Source organism: Triticum dicoccoides, chromosome 3A (genome assembly GCF_002162155.2).
Source record: "Triticum dicoccoides isolate Atlit2015 ecotype Zavitan chromosome 3A, WEW_v2.0, whole genome shotgun sequence".
Classification (NCBI taxonomy): Eukaryota; Viridiplantae; Streptophyta; class Magnoliopsida; order Poales; family Poaceae; genus Triticum; species Triticum dicoccoides.
In genome coordinates this window covers 746,232,968-746,245,179 of record NC_041384.1, presented here as the reverse complement: position 1 = coordinate 746,245,179, position 12,212 = coordinate 746,232,968, and the positions used below count along the sequence as shown (strand labels likewise).

General features: G+C 44.3%; 1 long non-coding RNA gene across 48 annotated transcripts in view; it reads right to left on the bottom strand.

Annotated features, from left to right (window-relative positions):
• LOC119270645 overlaps positions 1-12,212 on the bottom strand; it is a 61,193-nt gene that overhangs the window by 9,621 nt on the left and 39,360 nt on the right. The window contains exon 17 of one of the 48 annotated variants that reach the window (XR_005134222.1): positions 232-298. The exons of the other annotated variants lie outside the window; for them this stretch is intronic. This is a non-coding gene — a long non-coding RNA (uncharacterized LOC119270645). The remainder of the gene's footprint in view (positions 1-231; positions 299-12,212) is intronic. 48 annotated transcript variants of the gene reach the window in all.

The window sequence follows — 12,212 nt, the reverse complement described above, 5'->3', positions numbered from 1 at the left end:
GGGGCAATAATTGAGCTCACCCCACTATAGGCATGTGAGCCTTTCTTCTTCCTTTCCTCACTCTCTTCCTCTCAAAAACTCCATTGCATCGTGGTTGTAATCCCAAGGACACCAAGCTCAACGTCACGCTCAAGCTTCTAGACATCAAGGCAACACACAAAAGCACGGACTCAAGCATGGATGCTACATTGGAGTATCTACATGAAGTTCTTCCCGATGGTAACACATTACCTACTGTCGTCGATGAGTCAAAGAAGGTCGTGGACCCCATTGATTTGCTGCACTTAAGATACCACGCCTGCATCAATGATTGTATCATTTATCGGAATGAGTACAAATACCGAACAATCTGAAAAGTGCGAGGAACCCCGATTCAACCAGGAAAAGAAAACTCCTCATAAGGTTATATTGTACTTTCCTATCATTCCTCGTTTGAAGTGTCTACATGCCAACAAGACGCGGAGCACTTGCGTTGCCACAAGGATAGGAAGCTGGCGGGTAAAGACGACGGCGTGTTGAGGCACACTGCAAATGGTTGCCAATGGAAAGCAAGGAACATCGTGGTGGGTGTGAGTACAGATGGAATTAATCCTTTCGGCAACCAACGCAGCACACACAAGACCTTGCCTATCTTTGTATGGTTCTACACCCTACCACCTTGGCTCTACATGAAGCGGAAGTATATACAGATAGTTATGATATTTCAAGGGCCGACACAACCGGGGAATGGTATTAACTTGTATCTCGAGCTACTGAAGGAGGAGCTACTCACATTATGGGTTGTTGAAGGTGTCAAAACCTAGGACGCCAGCTAAGGAAAATATTTCCCTATGAGAGTTGTCTTGCTTACAACGTGCATGAGTATCTCGGTTATGGGTCTGTCTTTGGCCAGGTGTGCCACGAACACTGCGGTAGTGTTAAGTGTATGGATGATACGTCTTATGTCCAGCTAAAGCGCATAACAGGCGGCTCTAAGAAAACCTTGTTCATAGAGCATGGGGGGTGGCCTAATGAGGATGATGAGTGGAGAAGTCATAAAGATTTGTTCAACGGTACAAAAGAGACTGCCAAAGGCCATGTAAGAGGAGCAGAAAAGAAATCCCCATTTGTTGAAGTGTTAGAAATAGTGCCCTGCGAATGGAAAGATGAAGCGGAAGGCCCTCAATCCGTTGTTAAAAAGTATGGAAAAGGAAGTCTGTGTTTTGGGACTTGCCTTACTGGCATCTTTTCAATATGCCTCATAGTCTTGATGCCATACATATCATGAAGAATGTCTGCTAGAGTTTGGTTGGTACCCTGTTCAACATGCCAAAAAGACAAAAGATGTTCCAAAGTCAAGAAAAGATTTGAAAGACCACACTATAAGGAATGAATTGACTCAAACGGTCGGAATGACATGGCTGAGGGCAAAACATCAAAAAGTGATGATCTGAAGCAGCACAAGGGTTGTGGAGGAGCAACTCCACCTTGCTGCTATGATGTGTACAGCACAAGTCTTGAAGGAACAACTTCAATGTGCAGCGCTAGATATCGCTCTAGTGGCAAATGTAGGCCGATATGGCAGCAAGAGTTCAATCCAGAACTCCTAGAGCACAAGATCTACTCAAAGATCTTAGATAAAAACAAGTTCTATTATACGTAGTGGGTACACAGTCTCCTCATCATTCTCCCCTAATTGTTTGGAATTCGCCCTCGAGTTATCTTCATAGAGTGCTTCTTTTGGATGGTAGAGAGTCAAGTCCGCAACATTGAAAGTGTTGGATATACCCATGTCGCTTGGAAGATCTATCACATAAGCATTATCATTTATCTTCCTCACGATAGAGAAGGGCCCATACCTTCGCTGCCTAAGTTTCCCTTTAACACCTAAAGGTAGCCTCTCTTCTCGGAGGTATACCATCACCTTATCAACAACTTGGAATGATTTTGGCCTCCTTTTGCAATCAGCAAATTGTTTATATTTCTGATTTTGTGCTTGCAAAACACGGCGAATCTCTTCAAATAACTCAGTGTAATTATCAGAGGAGGACAATGCTGATTTTGAGTTTCCCCTTGATGGTAGCTTCACCAGATCCACCACATGTGTTGGAACTTTAGTGTAGACAATGGAAAAACGCTCCTTCCCGTGGATCTATGCTTGGAATCATTGTAGAACTCTGCAAGAGATAGAGCTAAATCCCATTGTCCCTTTCTTTCTCCACAAATGCAACGGATCAGATTACCCAAAAACTTGTTAACCACTTTCGTTTGTCCATCTGTTTGTGGATGAGCAGTGCTAGAAAATTTCAATTTAGTGTTGAATTGCTTCCACAAAGTGAGCCAAAATGCAGCAACAAACTTGCTACCACAGTCTAACACGATGGACCTTGGTACTCCGTGAAGTCTGACCACTTCTCGAAAGAATAGATTTTGCCACATGATGAGCATCCGTTATCTTGCAGCATGGGATGAAATGAGCCATCTTAGAGAATCTGTCCATGACCACAAACACAGCATCACTTGCTCGCCTTGTTCTTGGCAAGCCCAAGACGAAGTCCATAGAGATGTCCCCCCATGGAGCAACAGGAATAGGCAAAGGCATGTATAACCCTGTGTTCTAGACTTGGCCTTTGCAGGTTTGACATATGGGGCATCACTGAACAAACTTTCCAGCATCTCTCTGTAGTTGTAACCAAAAGTAGCGAGCTTCCAGGTTAGTGATAGTCTTCTCCCGTCCAACATGGCCACTAAGATCACTTGAATGGAGTTCTCTAATTAGCTTGTTGCGCAGAGAACTCCTTGGGATGCACAAACGATCATTTTTGAAGAGATGGCCATCCTGCACCAAATAGTCGTCACCTAATGGCTGCCCCTGATGTGCTACACCCAAACATGGCCAAGTCTTCATCATCCTCATACAACTCCTTTATTTGATCCATGCCTGGAAGTTCAGCCTCAGAAGAAGTCAAGAGGCATGCACAACGACTCAAAGCATCGGCCACTCGGTTAGTTGTCCCAGATTTATGCACGATGAGATAGTTAAACCTCTTTAGATATGCTGCCCATCTCGCTAGCATGCGGTCAACATGCATTTGGTTTCTAAAATGCTTCAAGGATTGATGGTCACTATATACAATGAACTCTTTAGGCAACAAATAAACTTCCCAAGTTTTCAAGGCTATGAAACGGCATACAATTCTTGCTGATAGGCGCTCCATTTCTGTCTAGCTTCACTTAACTTCTCACAAAGGAAAGCAATGGGCTTCCTTTCTTGAGATAGAATAGCTCCAATGCCTACTCCACTTGCATCACACTCCAACTCAAAAGTCTTGTTGAAATCAGGTAGCACCAAGACAGGAGCTTGTGATAGTTTTTGTTTAATTTCATTGAAACTAGCTTCAGCTGCTTCTGTCCATTGGAACCTTCCTTTCTTCAAACACTCGGTAATTGGTGCCATGATAGTGCTGAAATTCTTCACAAATCACCTATAGAAAGTTGTAAGGCCATGAAAACTTCTTACCTCAGAAATGGTCTTCGGGGTTGGCCATTCTCGGATTGCTTTCAACCTTAGAATAATCAACACGAATACCGTCACATGTTATGACGAATCCAAGGAAAAGAAGTTGTGTTTGCAAGAAAACACATTTCTTCAAGTTGACGTAGAGCTGATTTTCCCTTGGTACTTCCAGCACCTTCTGAATGTAATCAAAGTGTTCATCCTCATCCTTGCTATAGATCAAGATGTCATCGAAATAGACCACAACAAAGTGGGATAAGAAGGGTTGTTAGGACTTGATTCATCAAGTGCATAAAGGTACCGGGTGCATTTGAGAGTCCAAACGGCATGACTAGACATTCAAACAACCCTTCTTTTGCCTTGAAGGTTGTTTTCCATTCATCCCCGGGTCTGATACGGATTTGATGATATCCACTTCTTAAATCCAGCTTTGTGAACACTCTTGCTCCACTAAGCTGATCTGACATTTCATCCAGACGGGGAATAGAGAATCTATACCTTACAATGATCTTGTTAATGGCTCTACTGCCCGTACACATGCACCAAGATCCATCTTTCTTTGGCGCGAGTAGGGCTAGTACAGCACATGGGCTAATACTTTCTCAAATGTGCCCCTTTTGAAGCAATTCCTCCACTTTCTCCTTCGATATATCATGCTCCTTTGGGCTCATTCGATAGTGTGGAAGATTAGGAAAACTTGCTCCCGGAATTAAGTCAATTCTATGTTGAATCCTCTCATCGGTGGCCTTGTGGCTCTCCAAATATGTTCTTAAATTCTGCCAATAAACCACGTACCTTTGCTGGAATTTGAACAGTCAGGCGCTCTTCTCCTTTTACAACAAGTGCAGCACACAAATTTGCCTCCTTCAAGTCTTCCATAAACTCATGAGAGGTATGGGAGATAGTTAACATAGTTTTCCCCTCCTCCTTAGAGGTATTACCTTCAGTTTGTTTGGTAAAATAATGATCTTTCTCTTGTTCGAAATGAAAGAGTAAGAATTTTCCTTGCCCTTGTGTGTAGTATCCACATCAAATTGCCAAGGTCTCTGAAGAACATGGTTGGCATCTATATCAACTACGTCACGCAACATGTTTGAGCAATAATGCTTTCCCAAAGAAAGTAGTATGTTGCACTGTTTGGTGATCCTCATATTCACTCCTTTCTTAATCCACCTAATAGTGTAGGGGTTTGGATGATCATGAGTATCAAGCTTTAAATGGTTCACCAACTTCTGGGAGATAAGATTCTCGCAACTGCTACTATCAATCACTAATTTGCATACCTTGCCATTCACTGCGCATTTGCTCTCAAATATTTTCTTCCGTTGTGTGTCGCCAGATTGTGGTGTGGAACATAGGAGATGTTGAATCACACATACCACCTCTTCACCTTCTTCTTGACAAACCTATTGTCCCTCTACATCTTCAGATTCGTATTCTTCCTCATCACCTTCACCATCATGGATAGTTGTGTTAACAAATTTCCTTAGTGTCAACTGCTGGATATGTGTCCCTCTTCACCACATTCATAATATTTTGGGCCTCCATTGGACTTACGCTTGCCTCTAGTTTGCTTCTGGATGGGTTGTTTTGCCTTTGGTCGAGCGGTCTTTTCTTCCACTCTATTAGGCTGACTCCTAGACGAGCCTTCGGCATGAGGATATGGAGCCTTAGTTGCCTTTCTTGTCCTTACAAACCTCTCGGCCTTTAAGACCAGAGCTTGTGCTTGATCAATGGACCAGATTTGTTGCATCATCAATCGATCTTGAATCGCATCATTGACACCATTGATGTACCTTGCAACTTGTTGATCTTCAGTTTCAGCAAGGTTGCACCTCACTTGTAACCTTAGAAAATCCTCAATGTAATCTGAAACGGTCCTATTTCCTTGAGCAGAAATTTGAAATTGGATAAATAGGATCTGGGCATAATCAGCGGGCAAAAATCTCCCTTTCAAGAGACCTTTCATTTGCTGCCAAGTTCTCACATGAGGTTCTCCTCTCAGCTTGCGCTCTTCTTGAATGCGATGCCACCATGCACCGGCTCCTCCTTTCAGCTTGTATGCGACCAAAGGAACACTACGATCTTCTGGAACCTCCATGACCTCAAAGAAAGTCTCCACTTCATATAACCAGTCTAGGCACCCTTCAATATCAACATTTCCATTAGAAGTTGGGATCTCAGCTTTCACCTTGTATGTATCTCTTGCATATGTAGGGTTGTTACTCTCCGATATGCGTAGAGATCTAGTTCTTCAAGGGTATCATCATATTCTTCACCTTCAGAAGCTTCAACATAAATTGGCCTTCTTGAAGCATGTTGTTGTGGCGGTCTTGCTCCAAGATTACCTCTCCTTCTTTGATGAGCATCTTCTTCTTCTTTAGATGAATCTCCTTCATTGGTGACCCTTTCTTATCATCTCGACCAGCTGGTCAAATCTCCGATTAAGATCTTCACACAGCTCTTTGATTTGTTGTTCTGCAGCATCCATCCTCTTCTCAAATTGCTCCATTGCTTGCTGCAACTTTTTGATGCCACCTGAAGCAGCACAAGGGTTGTGGAGGAGCAACTCCACCTTGCTTCTACGATGTGTACAACACAAGTTTTGAAGGAACAACTTCAACGTGCAGCGCTAGATATCGCTCTAGAGGCGAATGTAGGCCAATATGGCAGCAAGAGTTCAATCCAGAACTCCTGGAGCACAATATCTACTCCAAGATCTTAGATAAGAAGAACAAGTTCTATTATAGGTAGTGGGTACATAGTCTCCTCATCATGATCGTTGTCCCCGCGCTTGCTTCACTCTAGATGACAAGGAGCTCGATCAAATTTCAAGTGCCTCGGAGGTATCAAAGTTAGTTCCGTGGAGCCCTTGCAGACATTTAGACATGAAAAAACGCCGGGTCTTCGAATGAAGTGTCATGACTGTCATGTGATGATGACAAGGTTACTTCCGGTTGAACTTAAGAGGAGCTATGGACAAGCATGTCCGCGATACACTTCTTGACCTTTGCAATGTTTTCGACGTTATCTCTCATAAGTCTATTAGTTTGAAACGACTCGCAAGGCCACAAGAAGAAATCATTGTCATACTATGTGAGCTTGAGATCTACTTCCTGCCTGCATTTTTTTACGTTATGGTACATCGTTGGTCCACCTTGTTCATGAGATAATCAAACTGGGACCAGTATTCTTTCACAACATGTTCCCATTCGAAAGGATGAATGGGTTCGTCAAGGGATGCGTTCCTAACAAGGCCCATCAAGATGGAAGCATCATGCAGGGCTAGAAGATCGAGGAGTGTCTCTTTCTGCATATTACATTGATGTCGGGAAATCTATTGGTTTGCCCGTTAATAAGAATGCTGACACGCTTGAATGAGTAGGTAGCGCCATTCTGAAACCGGATTTGCATGTGCATCATGATAAACAAGAGGACGGCTAGAAGAGAGCACACGGTAGCGTTACAACACATACATATGGTCGATGATTGGACAAATGCACAGAAAAGCCCAATAAGAAGGTACAAGAACGCAAGGCAAGAAAAGAACGACAGAACGAGGACCAAATTGTAGAAGGGCACAACGCCAAGTTCGCAACTTGGTTCAAGGATCACATTAAGAAAATCCATTGCCAGCTACTGATTCAAGATCAAAGACCATCTTCACCTTCGCACATGCCCCCCCCCCCTCCCGGTGCAATATCGTGACCTATCAATCATATGATATCAACGGATACACATTCCATACGAAGGGCAAAGACGAGGATAGTGTTGAACACGAGAACTTGGGGGTGACCTATCAAACCTGCCAGTCTACTTATGAAGATAGAATGAAATTCGAAGCCAGGGTCGCTACCACAGCCCAAGTAAATAGCATGATGGGTACTATAAATGACGCAATCAAGCATAGTATTCTATCTGGGGAAACACTAACTATTATCTTCCCACCACTCGCCGGCAATGCCCAAGAGCAGTCCCGACGCAAGACCTCCTAGCAGCCCCTCTATCCCTTTCATGGGCCATCGATCGCCACCGACAGATTTCGACGCCCTCATAGTAAGCGCCGCCTGCCAAACCTTGACCATCTTCCATACATGGATTCGTTGTTTGATTCTCTAACATCGGCTACCTGTACATGCTTCACAGGGAGACGTCGTCCACTCTCTACGTCATGTTGAGGGGTGAGAGGAGGAAAGTTGCAATAGGCCTAATCGCAAACAGAGAGTGATCCAGAATGTGGAGTTTCCAGCCGAGATGTGTAAGGTGAGGTGGTTCAGGTGGAATCCGGTTATGAAGATGTGAAACGTCCTAAACAACTTGAAGGGGCGGACTCAAAGAAGATGAAACTCTCTGATTGCATGATTTGGCCCCTTCGGTAGCTGAAGGATCTAATTTACTTGGGCGTGGCATCCCCAGACGAAACACCCTCACCGCTGGTACCCCCACCCCACCTTCGGTACACGAGGACCATCCCCTTTGGGTCCAACCAAACAGAAAGGTCTTAAGGATCCGATGGCGGACCGAGTGGCTGCTCATGAGGTCGTGGACGTTGACTCGTTTCTTAATCATGACTATGCCATGTTTGCTCCTGCAACTGCTTGCCGGAAGGGTCTATTGTTTCAGACGCCGCCAGATAATTGCATCGATGAGCAACAACCCAGCCTACCGGTGCCGCCTCCGAACACACTGCAGAATGTGGCCGAAGATGATATTGTGGGCCCGATACCCTGGAAGAGAAAGCATGATACTACTAGAAAGAAAAATTCCAGAGCACTACTAGCCAGAAACCGATTCAAAAACCACTTAACAAATCCTCAGGATCTAACCAACCAGATGGTAGTCCTCTGTTGCGGCCGAATCATATTCCTGGTCATCCCGTCATACCGTGGAATTTTCACAACATCCCGACGCAGAAATGATGATTCTGCATGACATTCTTGCTCGATAGAAGGACGATATTTCACGTCGAGATGAAGACCGCCCATTTTTCAAGGCGCAGGTGCGACCGGGTCTTGACTTCGTGGTTGTTTTCCCAGTGGAAAAATTCTATCTGGATTGCAAGGACATGTTAAAAATATTCAGCTTCTTCCGGCTCAGCCCATCCTTCATTAGGGTATGGCCCTCTAAAGCCAATCTGGCCACACTCCAAAATGTTTGGATTGTCGCGATAGCGGGGCCCTTACCTCATGAATGACGACAACCTTTGCAACCCTTAAAATTTTGTGACTGGGAAACAATACCTTTTGAACTTCATGGTTACCAATAGGGAGAAGGACCACCTTCTCGTGCTCTACTTGCAAGTCTAGCACCAATATGAATTCGTGCAATTCCATTATGATTGCACGTATCAATGTTAATTAACCATGCATTTTTGTGTTTGTGCAAAACCAACTAGGTCACCATCGTATCCCCTAAGTCGGCAACCGCTTATGCCCTGGATTCGCTGAGACACGAGAAGAATGACTACACCCACCTAAAGACGATGCTCTATTTAATTATAAATACAGGGGAGGATACATCATGGTCAATGTCAAAGAGGAACAAATTCGGCGTGGGATGCTTCGATCTAAACACCACCTTCTGTTCCATGTAACAACCAGAAAACAATGTGATGGGCATCTACTACATCATTCACCATATGGCGGAATACTTAAGGGTGCAAAGAGCCTTCAAGGTGGAGGTTGACCGTGGGTAAAGGCATACAGGACATCTCAACTGAAGAACACACAGAAGAGTTTTGACGCATCCAACGGAAGCTTGCAATCCTCGGGATGTAACTAACTAACAAGAATGTCATCGACGCTAGAGGGATATTCCATGGCGGCATAGAAACTCCAGCGGAGAGAGTGGGGCGCTTAAAGGGAGTATGGTAAGACATTTCCTTACTGTTTGCCACGGTAGCAGACGCTGATCCTCATCCCAGCAGTTTCGATTGCAACAATTGAAGCCAACACTAGATAGTCAACGATGGTGAAGATGCTTCGTTTAGTTGGTGTGCACAAAAATACATTTCTGGTTGTCTTCACGTTTGTCAACACTTGATCAATCACTGTTTTTTAAGATACATATGCACACACCTGATTCGGTTGTTTTAAATATATACAGTTCTCATTTTGTTAACGTGCGTTCTTTTTGAGTTTACTCTGATCGTACTTTGTTTTAAATATGCATGCTATCTTGTCATTCTTGTGCTTAATGCAAAATAGAGGCTAGTGACATGGATAATTAAGAGAACGCCACTGATACGCTCCTCGGCCAACGGCGCAAACAAATAAAGAAACACCACTAATATCGAGGAGACCGATAGCATGGCAAAACAAGTAAGATCCATTAACGACACCATCTAGTAATGGCGCGGGTACCCATCGGACACCACTGGTAAGACCGCCCGTAGTGGCGCGTGCTCGCATCATCGCCAATGTGTACAACTTACTAGTGGCGTCCACGTGCAACGGGGCTGAAGTGGGTGACATTAGTGGTGTGGGAGGCCGGCAATAGTGACCCTTACCAGTGGCGTCATACTTGCGACGTGGGGATCGAGTACCACTAATGACGTTCGGCCAACGCCGCTAGTAGGCTTTTCTGCACTAGTGGTTCCCTGATCTCCAATCTCCCGCACCTCACATGTTTTCATGTCACTCGACCCCGACCAGTGCCCACCGATGGTCTACAAGCCTCCCTCAACCTCACTATGACAGTGGACACCATGGTACGCTCAATCTCATAGGAACCTGAATCAGGCAAAAGCTTAGACGGGCCGAGTGCACACTGAAACTACAACCAAGAAGCAGAGGAATAGCGGCGCGAGAACCAAGAGGAGAGTTTTGGTAGGCGAGCACGCCCACCGACTGCACCCTGCTCACCCACTCTGCCTCCAGTACTTCTGCGGACCACTATGCCCAGCAAGTCAAGGACGCAATAGTGTTCAGGGCATCGCCTACACCTCATGGCCAATGCACATGTTTGTTATTGCAACAAACTCAAAGAAGAAAGCAAAGCTTAAATAACAGATGGCATGATTAATCTAACAACCCCCACCCCCCACCCCCCCACCCCCCTAAGCTTGTCCAAGGTTTGGTATTGAACGACCAATTCTCTCTTGCAGCTCGATGAACTTCAAATGCGGCAATGGCTTCGTCGGTATATATGCAAGTTGGTTCTTGTTCTCACATGCTCCGCAGCCACAGTGCCTTACTCTACACAATCACGAATAAAATGATATCGATTTGAATGTGTTTACTATAGGCATAAAAATCCGGGCTCTTGCTCAAAGAGATGGCGGATTGGTTGTCATCCTTCAGGTTCACACACTCCACTTCCTTGCACCTCAAATCACCAAGCACGGGCTAGCCACAAGCCCTGACAAGCTGTTGATGATGCAGAAATGTATTCTGCTTCACAAGATGAAAAAGCAACTACTCTTTGCTTTTGTGAGACCCACGAGATGATATTCAAGCCAAGGAAGAACACGTTACCACGTGTACTCTTCAAGTCATTGATGTCTCCCGCTAGATCACTATAACTGTATCCCACAAGTGTTGGTGATTCTTCCTTTTTCTGTTGTAATGACAACAAAGGGAAGTGGTTCCTTTCATGTACTTCAAGATCTGCTTTATAGCAACCATATGGGACATTGTAGGTTCCTGCATGGATCTACTTACAATTCCCACTGAGTAAGCAAGATATGGCCTGGTGTTACACAAATACCTCGGGCTGCCTACGAGACTCCTCTACATTGTAAGATGCACCATCTCTTCATCCTTTTGACTTGTGTAGCTTCAGTTTCGGTTCCATTGGAATCTAACTTACATCCCTGCCTTCTCATGAAGTTTCAAGGCATATCATGTTTGGCAGAGTGTGATACCATCTGGACCTTGAGCAACTTCAATGATCAAATAGTAGGATGACAATCCAAGAATACGCATCTTGAACAAATCCATCATTTGACTCTTGAAGTTTGCAAACCTGGAATCACTTGAGCGTGTAATGATTAAATCATCATCATATACTCCCACAACTAATCAAGCTCCACTAGAGTTTCTAGTATAGACACCATGCTCTAGAGGAGACCTTGCAAAACCCAAAGATATAAACTTGCATCAAGCTTCGAGTTCCAGGCTCTCGGTGCCTGCTTCAATCAATACAGAGTTTTTCTCAATTTCAGAACCTTGAATTCTTTGCCTTCTCGTTCATAACCCAGAGGTTGTTTGACATATACATTTTCGTGTAATTCACCGTTCAGAAAAGTTGACTTGACGTTCATATGATGAACACTCCAAACCTCTTGAGCTGTCAACACAAGTAGCCACATAGTTACAATATGAGGTACAGGAGCAAAAACTTCCTCAAAGTCTGCTCCCTTTTCTACACATACCCTTTTGCAACTAGGCGATCCTTGTGCTTTAAAATTTCACCACTTGGACTCTTTTTGACTTTGTACACTCACTTGAGAAAAAATAGCCTTGTGTTCCACCAGTAGATCAATTAGGAACCAAGTGGCATTATAAGTTATTGATGACATCTCTTCATCAATGGCTCTTCGCCAACATGCCTCTTCCTATGCATCTTCTAGAGACATCGGCTCTTCTGCCCTAAGCATGCACTCATTCTCATCACTAAGGTCAAGGTCACAAGGATATTATCCAGCAAATCATGAATACGATACCCTTAAAGACCAACAGTTGAAGTCTGTGTTGAGATCACTGAGCTCAAGTTA